The sequence below is a fragment of the Impatiens glandulifera genome, chromosome 6 (assembly GCF_907164915.1).
Source record: "Impatiens glandulifera chromosome 6, dImpGla2.1, whole genome shotgun sequence".
Taxonomy (NCBI): Eukaryota; Viridiplantae; Streptophyta; class Magnoliopsida; order Ericales; family Balsaminaceae; genus Impatiens; species Impatiens glandulifera.
Genome location: NC_061867.1, coordinates 34,123,661 through 34,141,154, shown reverse-complemented (window position 1 = coordinate 34,141,154; position 17,494 = coordinate 34,123,661).

Genomic DNA, 17,494 nt, shown 5'->3' with positions numbered 1-17,494 from the left:
TTCCTTTATTTTTGAAAGATGATTTCACTTGTTTGCCCATTTGACATGCGACACATATTTTATCCTTTAAAAATTTAACTTTCGGAAAACCGTGAACTAGTTCCTTGGAACAGATAAAGTTAATAGTTTTGAAGTTCAAGTGATTTAACCGTTTATGCCAAAGCCAGTTTGGATCATTTCCGGCTATCATACACACAGGTTTTTCGAAATCAGTTTTCCAATCAACTTTGTAAATGTTTCCTATCCGGTTACCGGTTAGAAGAACATCGTTGTTTTGGTTTTTAACTAAGCATGAGTTTTTATGAAATTCAACTTTGTATCCCACATCACACATTTGGCTTATACTTAATAAGTTAAAGCTTAGTTTTTCTACCAATAATACATTATTTATGGATAATTCACCATGGACAATCTTACCCTTGCCCACGGTTTTACCTTTTGAGTTATCCCCGAATGTGATAAATGCTTCGGTTTCGTACTTGATGTCGGTAAGTAGTTCCTTGTTTCCGGTCATATGCCTTGAGCATCCGCTGTCCAAGTACCATTCTGAGTTCTTTAGCCGGTTGCTCCTCCTGACCTGTAACAAACAATTATTTACACCCTTTTGGTACCCACATTTAGTTGGGTCCATGGTTGATTAGTCCCTTTGGGATCCAGACTTGAATGAGTCGGATCACTTTCCCGGTTATTGTTTTGATAATATTTGGCTTAACTTCTTGACTGTTGCTTAAGAATGCCTTATGTGGTGATGGGCTTCTTTGATGTCGGTTTTTATTAGTTTTACTTGGTTTCCAGTTGACTTTCCTTCTTTCAGGATGAAGCCATTTTTCAGATTCGTTAGGACTTACATACTTAAGCGTTTCTTCCGGTTTTAGGTCATTTTCGGTTTGTGAACTTTTGACAAATTTTATAAATGGAAGATTATTTTTCGTGAGTTTCATCCCGTTAGATTGTTTTGTTTCATTTTGTTTATTTGGTTCATAACCGATACCATACCTACACTTCGGATGTCTTTTATAGTTACACATTTGTTTTACAGCTTGACGTGATCTCTCCCACGCAGCTGTGACGTACATTGCTCGTTCATCGGTTTCGGTTACCGGTTGAACTGTCTTCTCATTATCGGAGAATAGTTCATCCGGTTCATACGTTTCGATTTCACATGTTTTATCATATACATAATCTGTTTGTTCGGTTTTAGGTTCTACAGGAGTTGGTATGTACGCAGATATGTTTCTGAACTCAGCAACCATTTGGTTGAGTGCAGAAACTAGATCTTCTTTTGTAAACTCATTAGAAGAGAAATCAAATACCTCTTCGTCGTTTGCCATGAAGCAGGTTACTTTCTCTTCACCATCTTCATTGTCGGAGTATGCCCACTCGCTTCCACCATCAGATGCAATGAGTGCCTTTTGAATCTCCTTTCCTTCATCAGCATGTTGATCATCATTCCTCCGGTAGTCGTTTCGTTGATTGTTGTTGTTTCCCCGATAATTGTTCCCTTGGTAATTGTTTCCCTGATACCGGTTGCCTTGATAGTTATTCCCTTGATAATTATTTCCTTGATAGCTTCCTTCCGGTTTTCTATCGTCTCTTCTTGGTTTTCTACACTCTGACCTGAAATGTCCAAAACCATCACAGTTATAACATCTCTTGTTTGATTTATTTACATAATTATAATTAAAATCATTGTTAGATGGTGGCTGGCTCTTCTTCATGAATTTCCCGAATTTCTGAGCTAGCATTGCCATCACATCGTCGGTAATTTGATCGGTGTTTTTGACTGGAGCCGGTGCGGTTGATACTTGAGCCGCCGGTTCCCCCGATGTAACCAAGGCTCTAGTTGCGGTTGATGTGGATGCTTCATCTTCGATCCGAGACTTGATCTCGAACTCGTAGGCTTTCAAGTCCTCGAACACATCATGCAACTTCATCTGCCCAAGGGTGCTTGACTCCCTCATCACCATGGTCTTGATATCCCACGTGCTTGGCAAGGATCTTAGAGCTTTGATGATCACTTCTCGGTTGTCATATTTCTTTCCGAGTGTTTGAAGCTCGTTGACTACACTGGTGAACCGGTTACTGAATTCCTTCATGTTTTCTCCCGGTTTCATCCGTATATTTTCATATTTTTGTGTAGCCACCAGGATTTTGTTCTCCTTGGTTCTTTCGTTTCCCTCGTGGATCTGAATAATCGTTTCCCAGGCTTCCTTTGCATTTTCACACTCTGATATTTTGTTCAAAGTGTTGTTATCTATAGCCTTATAGATGTGCCTCATGCAATGGTTGTCCAGGTTACTCCGTCTTCGATCTTCACTCGTCCATAGGTTTTCCTCCTTGTTGATCTTGATCGGTCCCTCTTTCAGGACTCGGCTCATCTCATCATCTAACGTGATCAAATGTAGATACATCTTTTTCTTCCAACTACTAAACGCTTCGCTGTTTACCATTGGCGGCTTGTCGCTGTGGGTCATGCTTCCCATCTTCTTCGGTTGCTTGAGTGCTAAGAACCTGGCTCTGATACCACTTGTTAGGATCGGGGACGCCCTTGGAGGACCGGGGTGTTTCCGGTTTCAGGAAGGGTGGCCGCTTACACAACACACAACACTTTGGTGATAGTCCGGTTAGAGACTAAAACCGTTCTTAGCACTACACAAACTGTCACAGACTCTTGAACCGGGTTCAAGGGCGGAAATGTCTGTTTCAGGTTGAAGCAACGAATGCGACTTTAGTTGATGTTTAAGAAGGAGTCGGTTTGATGGATGTGAGTGACCGGTTTTAGGAGTATAATTAGTTTGAGGTTAGGCTAAGTAATAAAAGCAAAGGAAAGAACACGAGACAGGGCTTTGTTTATGGATGTTCGGAGCAAACCCTCCTACGTCACCCCTTCTTCTCAGGTTATGAGAAGGATCTCCACTAACTCTTTAGAGTTACAACAATACTGTCGGTCGAGCCCAACTTCGCTACTCGCCGGTTACACCAAACTCACACTTTGATGTAATGCAACAACTCAACAAAACAGCACAAAAAGCTTCCGGTTTTAGACACACCGGTTTTGGAATATAAGACTTTATCTCTCTAGAATTTAATGCTTTTACAACTCATTAACTGTTTTCTGAATTTCTTCGAACTGCATTGAATGAAGACGTTTCGATTGCCTTTTATAGCTGAGAAGAGCCAACGACTACTTTCTTCTCTCTCCTGCGGATTGGTCTATCGTCATCACGCCTGTTGCAGAAAAGGTTGCTTGCACGCTTCACTTTCCTCAACACCTGGCATTCATGCAGGCAGCTCTGAGCAAAAGATGACGTAGCCGGTTTTCAGATTTGGACACGTGTTGAACATGCACTTCCGGTTGTCAATTTCAGATCAATAAAGTATCATTGCTTTCCTCGCATGCTTCCGATCGGATCCGATCTTCTTTTATTCTTTCAAGACACGTTTCTTCCGTCATGGTACGTCACTCTTAAAGTTTGAATCTTCTGACTTTTGTTCTGAACCATCCGGTTTTTGTGTCTTGTGCAGTATGATCCGGTTGGAATGAAAGTTTCTGTCTTGGCTAACCGGTTGCTTGAGAAGGTGAAAACCGGTTCCTTTGATCTTTTAACTTGATCACTTGAAACTGGTTTCTTTGAATTGTAGTATCAGCCGGTTTTACAACGCCATCCTGTTCATACGGTTTTAGAAGTACCTGCACATGAAGATTAACTTCTGTTTAGATCGTCTAGCCGATTCCAAAATTAATCTACTTAATTTTTCTATCATGTTTAACAAAATAAATTTGAAAAACAAATCTAACAATACAAGTTTCTCAACTCAAATGAATGAGCTATCAGTTGAGAATGATAAGCTCAAAGAAACATTTCAGAGTTTATCTACTGAAAATCAAATATCAAACTATGTGGTTAGTTATTGGACTAAGTATGGAAATGCTCTTAAGGAACTACATGAGAAGCAAAGGACTGCCGGATGCAAATCTGGTTTGGGATTTGTTGAGGGCAATCCAACTAAGTCCCACAACAAGTTGAACCTAGTAAAAGACAAACTTATTTCCATAAGTTTCGTCAAGGGAAATTAAACTAACACTTGAACTAATCAAAACTGTTATGATTTAACTCTTAAATATGAGATAAAATATATTAATCTAACTGACCAAAAGTAAATCTGGCTTAAGCCTAAGAACAGGGAAGCCAGTTGGCCTGGTAAGCAAAAACCTGACTTAAGTCTAGAAAGTTTTCATCAAAAATTATTTTCTAAAGTTAATGGATCATCAGTAGGCAGAAACATCTGTCAAGTCTAAAACACACATAGTGTTAAGAACATAAAATGGGAGATCCATAAAAATAACTCAAGTGTGGATCCCCAATGAACTAATCAACCATGGACCCACATGAATATGGGTACCAAAGCTATAAATATTTATATGTACAGATAAAACATGACATCAGCTTGGAAAATTCAATATGGTACCTGGAACGAGGTTACTCTAGACACATGACAAACGACAGCCAACTGCTGACTCACATATCAAAATGTACTAGACCAAAAATCACTTTTGGTGACAACTCGAAAGGTACAACCGTGGGTAATGATAAGTTTTTCCACGGTAATTTTACTATGAACAATGTGTTAATGGTAGAAAATTTATGTTACAACTTGATTAGCATAAGTCAAATGTGCGATAATGGGTACATAGTAGAATTTCTAAAGCATGCATGTCTTGTTAGAGACCAGAAGGGGAACACCCTACTAACAGGAAATAAAGTAGGAAACTCTTATAAAGTGTTTTGGAGGAATAAATATTCCAATCCCCTATGTATGATTGCCAAAAATGACCAAAACTAGTTATGGCATAAAATACTTAATCACATAAACTTTAAAACAATTAATAATATTTGTACAAAAGATCTTGTAACTAGAATTCATAAACTAAAGTTTAATAAAGACAAGGTCTGCCCAACTTGACAAATGGGCAAACAGGTCAGATCAACTTTTAAAAACAAAAGGAATATCCAATCTGATAGATGTATGAAATTACTTCACATGGACCTGTTTGGTTCAGTTCTAGTAACTAGTTTAGGGGGAATGAGATATACATTGATCATAATTGATGACTATTCAAGGTTTACTTGGGTAGTATTTTTAGTATCTAATGATCAAACTGGTGTTAACTTAATTAAAATTCTTAGTAGACTACAAAATGAAAAAATCTTTAAGCATTATAAAAATTAGAAGTGACAAATGAACATAATTCATAAACAATAATTTGTCTTCCTTCTTTGAGGAATCTGGTATTAGACACGAGTTGTCTATTTCCAGAACTCCATAGAAAAATGGTATTACTGATGGAGAAACAAAATACTAAAAGAAGCAGCTAGATCAATGCTAACCGATTCTGGTGTGTCTAAAAAACTTTGGGAAAAAGTTATTAATACAACATGTTATACTCAAAATAGGTCGATGAATAATAAACAATTTAATAAAACACCTTATGAAATTTGGTATGACAAAATTCCTAAAATATTGTACTTTAAGATATTCAGCTATAAGTGTTTTATTCACAACAAAGCTAGGCTAGTAGTTCATGGATACAGACAGAAGGAAATAATTGATTTTGAGGAGTCATTTTCCCCTATAACTAGGTTAGAAGCTATTAGAATCTTCTTAGCATATGCTGATTTCAAAAATTTTAAAGTATATCAAATAGACGTTAAAAGTACTTTTTTTAACGGCACACTTAATGAGGATGTTTATGTTGAACAACCTCCTAGTTTTCAAAATTATACTTTGCCTCATCATGTTTTCAAGTTAGATAAAGCATTATATGGACTTAAGAAAACTCCTAGAGCTTGGTATGACACTTTGTCAAAATTCTTATTTGAGCATGATTTTGTTATTTGCACAATACATAAAACGCTCTTTAAATTTGATAAAGACTCACATATTCTACTTGTACCGATTAATGTAGATGAAATCATCTTTGGGTAAACTAACCCCAAATTGTGTGAAAAGTTTTCTAAGTTAATGCAGGACAAATTTGAGATGAACATGATGGGTGAGCTGACGTTCTTCCTTGGACTTCAAGTTAGCAAACTTGAAACTGGAATATTCATAAATCAAGCTAAGTACACCAATGAATTACTGAAGAAATTCGGTATGGAGAACTGCTTAGCTGCCTCAACTCCCATGAACTCATCGAGCAAACTGGACAAAGATGAAGGTGATCAAGATGTTGATATAACAACCAATTGAGGGACCATTGGCTCCCTGTTTTATATGACAACCAGTCGACTAATATCATGTTTGATGTCGATATGCGTGAAAGATTTCATTACATAGTTGATAAACATATTTTGAATTATCTTAAGGGAACTCAATGTGTTAGATTGTGGTATCCAAAGGATTTCAGTTTCAACTTAATTAGTTACTCTGATGCAGACTATGTAGGTTGTAAGATTGACAAGAAAAGCACTAGTAGAACGTGTCAATTCCTTGGTGATCGTCTGATCTCGTAGTTTAGAAAGAAGCAGACGTTCATTGCCACATCAACAACAGAATCATATTATCTTGTTGTTGACATCTACTGTGCTCAGCTACTGTGGATTCAACAACAACTGAGGGACTTTGGCATTAAGGCAGATGAGTTACCGATCTTCTATAACATCACTAGTGCCATATCGATAACACATAATCCAATGTTGCACTCAAGAACAAAGCATATCCACATTCGACACCACTTCATCTGAGAACATGTAGCACAGAAGCACGTCAATCTAGAATATTTGCCAACCGATCAACAAGTGGCTGATATTTTCACGAAGCCACTCTTCGAGACTAATTTTCTTACTTAAGAAATATTTTAGGTCTTTTAGATTTAAATTAATTTATCATGCATAAACTTAGGGAGAATCGGATGGTCAATTGATAAGCCAGACATGTTGAAACAATTATCTTTAACTCAGCTGAAAGAAGAGTCGACTGATGAAACTGTACATCAGACGAGACTATTCTTAAGTGACTTGTAATTTTAGTAGAGTATATTAACTCAGCTGATAGACAAAGTCTACTTTCTACATTGTATATCAGCTGAATACTACGCGATATCAGTTGAGCACTCAATTGAGAAGTAAAGTATGCTGCCCAACATAGTATATCAATTGTTACTATGCGTTAGTAGAACGCCTTCAGCAGAGTAGTGACACTCAACTGAAATACAAGGCTCAAGAACAACACAGTAAGTCAGTTGTCTTAGTGAGTATCAATTGATGACTCTTCAGTTGAGTGGAACAACTCTTCGATCTTATCCATATGATGTCTTATTATATCCATAAGGATAATGAACGGTCACATATTTAAAATAAATACTTTTCTTATTTCTTTTTAAAATAACATGAAGACACGTGGACTGTCATGTTATATAAATGTGTGACCAACATTTCTAAACGACTCATATTCTCAAAAGCGATTTACATTCTCTTTCTCTTGCGATTTCATATTCTCTTTTGTGATCTAAACCCTAACCCTAACTTTCTTCATCTTTTCTCTAAAACCATAACTGAAATGGGATCTTTCTCTCAAAACATTCTGCAAGTAGACTTCGAGTGTGTCTATGCCCTAGAGCTTCCTAGGATGGTAGCAATGTTCTGAACCCTAGAGGCAACAGATCTTAAGAAGTTCTTAAGGGAAACAAACAGTGTACACAACAAAGAGGTATGCCAGTTCTTCTCGACTACGGAGGTTGTCGGAGACACCATTTAGTGCACAGTGAAAGGATCTGTGATCACTATTTTCGAAGAGGCATTCGCCAAATATTTTGAGCTTCCAACGAAAGGGCTCACCGCCTTTGACAAGATTTCGGCAGCCGCGATTAAGGAGATGCAAACGGCTTTCTCGGAAGTCTTTCAACCCATTCCCACTCAGGGAAAGAAGAAGATGATGAAACCGGAATATTGTCTACTCAATGATATTGTGGCAAAATCTCTTCGCGCAAAGGTCGGGTCCTTCGATGTATATACTCAAGACCGATTTGAAATAATGGTGGGCATCACTAGAGGGATGGCCATCAACTGATCATCAATCCTCTTCACAACCCTAATAACCTTGGTGACGCTCCCGAAGAAGTAGCATCCTGGATTTTTTGTGAACGGTTAGTGCCTACCTTCTCAGGTTAAAAGGGCTGCATGACTCTAGTCTTGAAATATATACACAACAATCAAGCGGACAATTATCATCCCACTCCCGATGACCAACACCAGGAAAGAGAATAAAGTTAATACATGAGGAATCTACTGATATCTCAAGCAATAGAGCTCTTGACTCAACAGAAGAATCAACAGAGAATATTTCCAATGCAAAGAAGGCTCGGTTGGAGGAAACCAAAACTGTAGAGGTACCAGTCAAAGAACTAGCTGAAGGCCTTACTAAAAGACCAATTGTAGTGTCAGATCAAGGTCCTAATGTAGAACAACCAATAACAACAATTCCAATAACAACTATTTCTTTAACAACTATATCACCAGCAGTTACCGTAGCAAGAGCTCCAACTATTAAAGGTATTGAAATAAGGGAACCAGTCCCAGTTGCTGCACGAACTGCCGAAGTTAAAAGTCAAGGAAATGAACTCGCAGTCCTTGAACCCAAGAGTCCATCTTAGAACAACTCACTATAGATCTAATTATGGAGAAGGTCGAGGAGAAAGCAAAGGAGAGGCTGGAACTCTTCGACAACTGGAGCAATTGTAGGTTTCACGGAAGGTTCTCTAACTTCCTACCAAGTGACGATCCTAACCAGAAGATTAAAGGGCTGATAGTTGAAGATAATGCTATCCTGAAGTGGACCTGCATTATCAACATATAGGAGGCTCTCAAAAGGAGAGAGTTAGTCGCAATCAATAATATAAGAGATATTCTGTACACACTCCTTCACTAGAGAGTTGATCATTACAAGCAACTAGACAAAACCGCATGATGGATTCTAGAGTTAATGAAAAGCTGAAAATATCGTAGACTCACTCAACTCGAAAGCCATATCAATCGTACATATTACTGAGTCTTCCAGGGATGCTGAGCTATAATGGGCACCACTCAATGTATCCAACGCCAGTCCTCTGACCTCCCGCTCGCCGAAAGTGCCTGGATCAACTCCTCCCCTTAATTCCACTCCTGTAAATGTAATGCCGATCAGCATAACCGACTAGAAGGACCCTCCCCTATTACGTGCAACAACTCTTCCCAGTAGAGCAGCAAACCTCCCTGGATGCATCAAGTCACTCTATAGCAACAATTGAAATATTCAAAGATGATTGTGCAGAGATTGAGTAGTTCGACTTTTCATATCCAACGTTGAATCAGGTGCGTTTTCCACAATCATCTCCATATCTAAAAGGGCATGTTCCAGCTGGTAAACATTCTGGAAGGTGAACATGTTCTTCCCTTACAGATATTACCAGTCTTCTCCCCACATCAATAGCAAACTCCTCAATTAGTAGAGGAGTCATCCCAAGAGACGGTGGATCTCCATGACTTTATCCAAGACTCCCTCGCTCTATTGCAACAGAGCATTGCCACTATCTTTAGAGAAATGGAATCCCTTAAGTTGAAGGTGTCATCTGCCTTGACAACATCAACCTCGACAACATCGGCCCATGAAAAAATCCTTGGCTAGGTCATAAAGGGCAACATTGAGATTGCAATAATCAAGGAATCAACGAGCAGACTCAAATACGTATTGAACAATTCCCTCAGTAATTACAACAAAGAGCTCTAAGGAAAGATTGATACTATCGGAATAATGATTGTCGAAGCAATGGACTTCCTTAAGAAAACAAGGGATAAATGATTATGAGATGCTGATGTTAAAAAGGGGGAAAGTAGTCGAGGGGGAAGAGCAGTAAGGGGGAAACCGGGAAGAGGAAAGTATCAAAGAAAAGGAGACAGCTGGAGTGGGCTCAAGCAAGATACAAAGGAGGAAAAACTACAAAGGGGAAACTCTACAAAGGGGAAGAATTAAAAAGGGGGTAATCTATATTCTTAATATTGTACTTATCTATATTCATCAGTGTATATACAAAGGGAGAAATATATATATATATATATTTATCTATAGTTCCTTAAGGAAAAAACGACTTAGCGTCATTTCATTAAAAATTCCCAAAAAAGGAAAAAAACCACGAGTTTAAGAGATCATTCTAGACAGGCCTAGAATGATTTTGAAGTCGTAACATTATGAATAAAAGCTAAAAAGATAAAAACGTAAATGAATTATATGATTACAATACTTTCAATTCTAGTGAGTTTAAAAAATGGTAAATTCCAGTTCTTACAGATATTCCAGTTCTACTCTGTGCTTGGAGTTCTTCTCCACGTTCCCGTGAGGGCGCTACAATCCGATACAATATCTTTCCATAACTCTTCAACGCTCCTACGGGTTCTTCCATATACCCTTGCATTCCGTTCTTGCCAAATGTTATACACCACTGCTCCAAAGCCGTACTTGAAAATGCTTCTTGCAAATCTATTTTCCTTGGCTTTGAGTAGTGTTTCTTCTTTGATTTCATTTCATTCGCTTAGGAAGCTGATCAGCTCTAGGCTTTTATAGAATCTGTCCCAAATCTCTGAAGCAATACAGCAACTCCCGAATATGTGATCTATGGTTTCTTCATTTCCTCTACATAGAAGACAGCTCGCGTCCGGGATGCTCATATACTTGCTGATACGATCACGAGTGCTAAGTCTTTCATAGAAGACGAGCCATATGATGAACTGATATCTAGGGATAATATTCGTTGACCATACAAGAGGAGCCCATTCTACTTTCTGTTCTTTTTCCCGGGTTACCTCCCATACTTTCTTCGATAATAGCTTCCCATTGTCCTCAACTTTCCATTCATGAATATTCGGTCTGTTGTGTAGTTGTATGTTACTTATATGATCAAGTATCCTCTGTCCTTCTGGATTTCTTCTCAGGAGTGAGTCCCAATTCCCGTCTTTAATGTCTCTGATGTCGCTTCTGCGCAGTCCCTTCTGATATGGGTATTTTGAAACTCCTCCTTATGGATTATAGGCTAGTTTTCGAACTAAGGGTCATGCCAGAATAGAGTGTCTTTCCTGTCCTCTAGCCGAATGTCATAAAGATATGCAATATTACTTCTTAGTTTAAGAATCTTTTTCAGAGACCAGCTCATACCTTCATGAATTTTGTAGGTCAAAATATTGGTTTCGTGTTTCATAAACCTCGTATGCACCCATTTGATCTATAGTGACTCCTGATTGCGCTCTAAAGCCCACAAATGCTTGAAGGTGAGAGCCTTGTTCCATTCGATACAGTTCTTCAAGTCGATGCCTCCCTCCTCTTTCGGTTTGCAAAGAGCGGTCCATTTGACTTTCTTTCCTCCTCTTCCGCTACTGCCCTAGATAAAAGTTCCTCATAACTTAGTTTTAACATCATCAAAAAGGAAAAACAAAAAATTGTTACACTAAGATTAAAGGGGAAATCAATTAATTAAGATGAATTATGAAAAATATTTTAATTGATTAAAATGAACTTAGGATAATTAAAATGAACACACATAGTTTTGATGAATGAATAAAACTATGTTCATCAATATTTTAATACACAGGTAAATTCAAAGACTCACTAGAAGTAAAGTTTCTTAATCAGATGAAGTTCGTTGACAACAGAATTGATCAAACAGCAGACTCGCCGGTAGTAGACTTACTCAATCAACCGAGTTGATATCAACTGAAGAAGCGCTGGAAGTAGAGTTGCCATCAGTAGAGCTGAAGAAGTGCTGGCAGCAAAGTTACCATCAGTAGAGATGAAGAAGCACTAGCAGTAGAGTTGCCATCAGTAGAGCTGAAGAAGCGCTAGTTGTTGAGTTGCCACCAGCAGAGCTGAAGAAGCGCTGGGAGTAGAGTTTCCATCAGCAGAGTAGCTCATCAACAGAGATGATCAATAGTTGAGTGCGCTATCAGCAGGGTAGCTAATTAGTAGAGCTCAATATCAGTTGAGTTCCACATCAGCTGAATTCTTATCAACTAAGTTAAGTAGTTGAGCACGCATATATTGCAATACGACAAAAATGTACAACCACCTCTCTGCTCTGACAAACGTACCATTGCCACGTATCAACAAAATAGATTCGACAGTTGTCGTGCATTAAGGATAAAAATGCATAAGAGAACAACGATGAATCGTCTTCTTCTTCGAGCTTGTTCATTTCAAGACTACGTTATGCATACACGAGACGATATACATTGACCGATAATCACTTGTATTATTTGATAAACATTTTATTTGTGTAAGTGGAACAGAGAGTTGTTTGTTAAATAAGTTAGTGTGAGAGCAAGGAGTTCAGAACATGCAAGTGATAAGACCTGTGATCTGAGTGGGTTTATGTTGAGGCTATAAAAATCAAAGTCTCTAGTGGAATCCTTCTAGAAATAGAAGAAGATGTGACGTAGAAGATGTGGCGTATTTACATTTCTTCATTCAGTCTTATATTTGCTGCTTCAAATCCTGCAAGCATTTCTGCATTTGAAACCGTTCAAGACCTTTCTACGATTTGTCCAAGAATAAAAAAAGATTTTCAATCTCTAACAGGATTAAAATCGCATTTAAGTAAAAATAGAACAACAGTATTCAACCCCCCTTTCTATTGTTATCTTCGATCCTAACAACGTTTTTAATTTTATTTTTAACTGTTTCAAGTTTATGGGTGGGTCATCCCACGATCTGACCAAAGTATGTATTTATTCTCACATATATATTCAAATTAACCACAACTCTCCACCCGAAAAACCAAGTAAATTCAAATTAAGTATTATATATATAGATTAGTTACTTAAAAAGTTGAACTTATATAGTTAGGATGTCACACATTCATCAAGTTTGGTGTTGAATTTAAAATATAAAGTCTTAGTAGCTTAGTTGGTTAAGGTTGTACTTGTTTTGTTAGGTTGTAAGTTCAAAACATACATATAGCATTTTTAATTTTATTTTTAAACGTTTTAAGTTTATGGGCGGGTCAACTCACGATTCGACCCAAATATTCATTTACTCTCACATATATATTTAAATGAACCAGAACTCTCGACCCGACAAACCAAGAAAATTTAAATTAATCATTATTATATATAAATATATATATATAGATTTTACAAGAATTTAATAATGTATTCCTAAATATATATGATTTCCTATATTGAAATTTATGTATAGTTGAAGATGTTCTATATTGTGGAAACTAAAGATTGTGTAATTGGTATGTCTAGACTCAAGAGTTTTACAAAATGTGACACGAATAAACTTTTGTTTAAATATAAACAACTTTTTTTTTAATTATGACAATAATTTATTTTCTAGAGAGAATTTACAACCATCCACAAACATAATCTCATAAGTTGAAAACCAAACAACACTATGTAGTTTGAAGATGAATATTTTCATGAATTAGTTAAAGCATAATAAAGGTTGTCTAAAAAGGTAAAATATAATAGTTAAGAATAAATTATAGAAAGAGATCTGATATGGGCAACAAAGTTATAACGAAAGCAAGACCACGAATCCAATGTAACCCGCCACATGTGCAAGAGATAAAAAGTCTAAATTTAATTCATGCGCTCATTGTCCTCAAATCATTTCTCTCTCTCAACTCTTTCCAACGAAAATCGTCTTCAAACACAAAACTCTAGATTAATTCATTTCATTTATACAAAATATAAAATTTTCGTCGAAACGGTATGTTTTTCAGATTCAGTTTTACAAAACATTTTTTTTATTTTTTTTTATAGATAACCAAGTTCTCTAGTTCAGTTTTAACAAACCCTAAACCATTTTTATGTTCAGAAATCCAGGAAAGACAACATCATAGAAAGGAATCCAAAAGATGAAGAAATGTACAAATCAACCATTGAACTCAAAAGATATTATTACTTATGTTGTTCTGCATTCTACATTAAGAAGTCTATAAAGCCATGTTCTGGAATAAAATGTCCCCAACATGAACATGTCTGGGAACAAAATGTCCCGCACATGGCCATGTTTATGATCAAAATGTTCCAAACATGGCCATATTCAGGTCCAAAATGTCCCAAATATGGTTGTAGACACTTAACTTTTACACACCAGATTTAAAATGAGTATTCCTTGTTTAGTATGATGTTCATAATTGATTACTAAACTAGGTGAAAAATAGAAAAAAATCACTTTTTGAAATTACCTTAGAGGGACCCTCGATTAGTGGTCCAATCGCCAATTTTCAAAAGTACTTGAGATTCATATATTTGAATACATTCAAAATGACCGTCATGAAAAATCATGAACTTTAAGTGTAATATTCTTGTAGGTCAAAATTTACCGAACAACCAGTTTAGAGCTCATTTGTGTTTCCAAATGTCAATTTTCAAAAAGAGTCCTAATTCAGGAAACTTGAAACATTTAAATTGACTGGTTTAAAAAATCTTGAATTTTGAGTATAATATTGATGTTGACGATTTTATGTAGAAAGCCTTAAAAAGGCAAGAACGTCAAAACCAAGTCGAAATGGGTGAGTCGGGAGAGAGTCAACATTCCAGGCTTGACACCTAACAACTTTTTAAAAATGTGTATGCTTACGCCAGGTGCGCGGTTCATTTGAAAATCGGCCAAAACCATGTGTTTTTGGTTGATTTTCGCTAAAGAAAATCAGAAGGCTCCTTCAACTTTAAAAATTCACCCAGGACGCTATACTTAATGGATTTGGGTGTTTTTGGATGTTTTAGAAAGCTTGAAGAGTTATCTACCATGTTCATTCATGCTCATGATTAATATTAACGTTCTTAAACGCTTGAAATTTGCGGTTCAAGATAATGCAACCAGGATATGATTGAAATAGATATGCTCTCGGTATTTAATTCTAAACTAATTCTACATAGCTTAGTTTTTGAATTGAGACATATTGTTGGAAAGCTAAGTCGTAGACCGTTCTAATGACACTAGTCCCGTGTCTCCATTCAACGACTAAGGTATTCAATATAGCTCGATAACCCGATGCAAGTTCACCCACTTCACTCCAGGAGAAAACTAGTGCATATGGTGACATAAAAAATTCATATATATTTTTTGTCTCAACCATTTTGAGAAAACAAAATACAATTGGAAACATATTTGAGTTAGCTTTCATTTGATACTATGTAGTGCTCATGGTTCGATTTATAGCCTACGTGAGGTCGCCCGAAAGTTAGATTGTTCACTTTGAGACCCATTGTGTTCCATTAAGATTTGCATGAACCTACATCCAGTCTTGGAGACTTCTTCCAACACCAAAGTGGAAGCTAACAAGCTTACTTTTCCAACGTGTATTGGCTCTACATCAATGGTGGTATGAGTCAAAATATATGGCCCTTTAAAGTTTCAATTGATCCAGAATGGATGAAAATCAAAACCCAGAAAGACCTAACTTCAAAAATTGTAACACGGTCTACACTTGACCATTTGGCCGGAGTAAAGGCTTTAATTGAAGAGTGACATGTTACCTACAATGATAAAATAAGACCAGATGTAGATTAGGAGAAATTTAAGTTGGTTTAATCTAGAGATGTGGTTGTCAGTTTCTTCAATTTTTAATTCCTAAGTTATACTTGCCCAAGGGGTATTTAAAGTGTTTTCCTCTTTGGGGGTAAGGAAATTATGTCCTTTGATAGTTCAGTTTTTTAAATTTCACACTTGAGAACAAGAGAGAGCTTTGGAGAGAAAGAAACGAATTGAAGAGCAATTGGAAGGTGATTTTGATGAGTCTTCAAGGATTCTGAAAAATTCGTCTCATGTAGGTTTATTTGTTCTCCTTACATTGTAAACATGTAGGTCGTTGGTTCTGTACACCGATGTTGGCATTGAATTGAAACATGGTTCATTTGATTTAATTTATGTTAGAATATTAAATTGATAAATGATGTTTTAATTGTCGATGGATTGTTGGTTAAACCTAGATGCTAATGTTATAGGATAGTTGAGTATATATTTAAGAAGAGTCTAGGTTAAGACTAGCCTCATTTCTTGAATCTAAAAGTAATAGAAATGTCAAAGATTGGTTGTCGGAGGAAGAACAACCTATCATTTCTTCAACGATGATCCAAAAGACATCTTCGGCACGACGTTGGTGCCTCCGAGTGTATGCAAAATGAGCGCATTGGAATCGATTGTGGAGTCAATTCTTCGACGAAGAAGAAAACGCAGATGTAAATCTCCGTCGGGTTTTCCAGATCTGTAGAGGAGAGTTCTTTGTCTCCTCTGTTTTTCATCTCTTTATCTCAATATTCTTTCCAAAGGTTGCCAATGTGTTGGCGAGTCTCTACTTCAATGAGAATCAATCTTCTAGCGTGTTAGCGAAGTCTAGAACAAAGCTCCATTAAAGGAAATGATATTCCAAATCGTTATAGCAAAACACTTCTCTGTACTTCGATTCAAAAATCTGACAAGGATCTCAGACAAAAAGAAAGGCAACGAATCCTGTATTGATGATGTTAGGATCGGGATCACCGATAGAGGACCGGGGTCCGGCTAACAGTTAGATCGCTTACACAACAACACACACAACACACTAGTACTAATCCGGTTAAAGATTGATTCCGCTCTTAACACTACACAGATTGTTATAGACTCTTGAATCGAGTTCAAAGGCGGAAATGTCTGTTTCAATATGAAGCAACTCACACAATTCGGTTTGAAAAGTATTAGGAGAAGTCGGTTAAAATGGAAAGAAAGCCGATTCGATTTGAATTAAGGGAAAGCCGGTTCAGTTTGAGGTGAGTAGTGTTTCAGTTCGGTTAGAGTAAATAAGCTTGAAAGTAAAATAAAGAACACAATACAAGTTTTTATGGATGTTCGGAGTTGAATCTCCTATGTCACACCTTCTTCTCAAACGGTGAGAAAGATATTCACTAAGGAATATTCCACAACACAATCGATTCTTAATTACTGCTCGATGTTCACTTTACAATACTCACACAGTATTGTAATACACTTTTACAAATATGTAAATACACAGAACTTTTTAGTTCGTTCATATCACTTAATAGCTTGGTAGATTTCTCAAGGTATGTTCGCAAGAGTGAAAGGATCGCGCAAAGAGTTTTTCTCTCTCTCTAACTTTATAATATGATAGCACGTCATAGAGCGTCTTGCCATTTTTTAGCTCTCCAGCTTCCTCCTTTTATAATGGAAATATGACAACGGTCATATTTCACTCTCATCCGGTGATTGGTCAGCCATGCCGATTTAGATTAGGTAGCTTTGCTTTTTGTACACATGGCAGCCTTGCATGAGGTGGCCACCTGCACCGTGAAGGTTGCTTGTGAACTTGGATAATATCTGCATTCATTAGATTTCCGCATGCCTTATCTCAGAACCTTCTTTTGCATATTCCCAAGATATATTTATTACGTCATCTTCAGATTATTCATAACTTTGAATAATCTTCCCGTTGGCTTTAAGATCTTTAATGTGTTGAGCCAGCCGA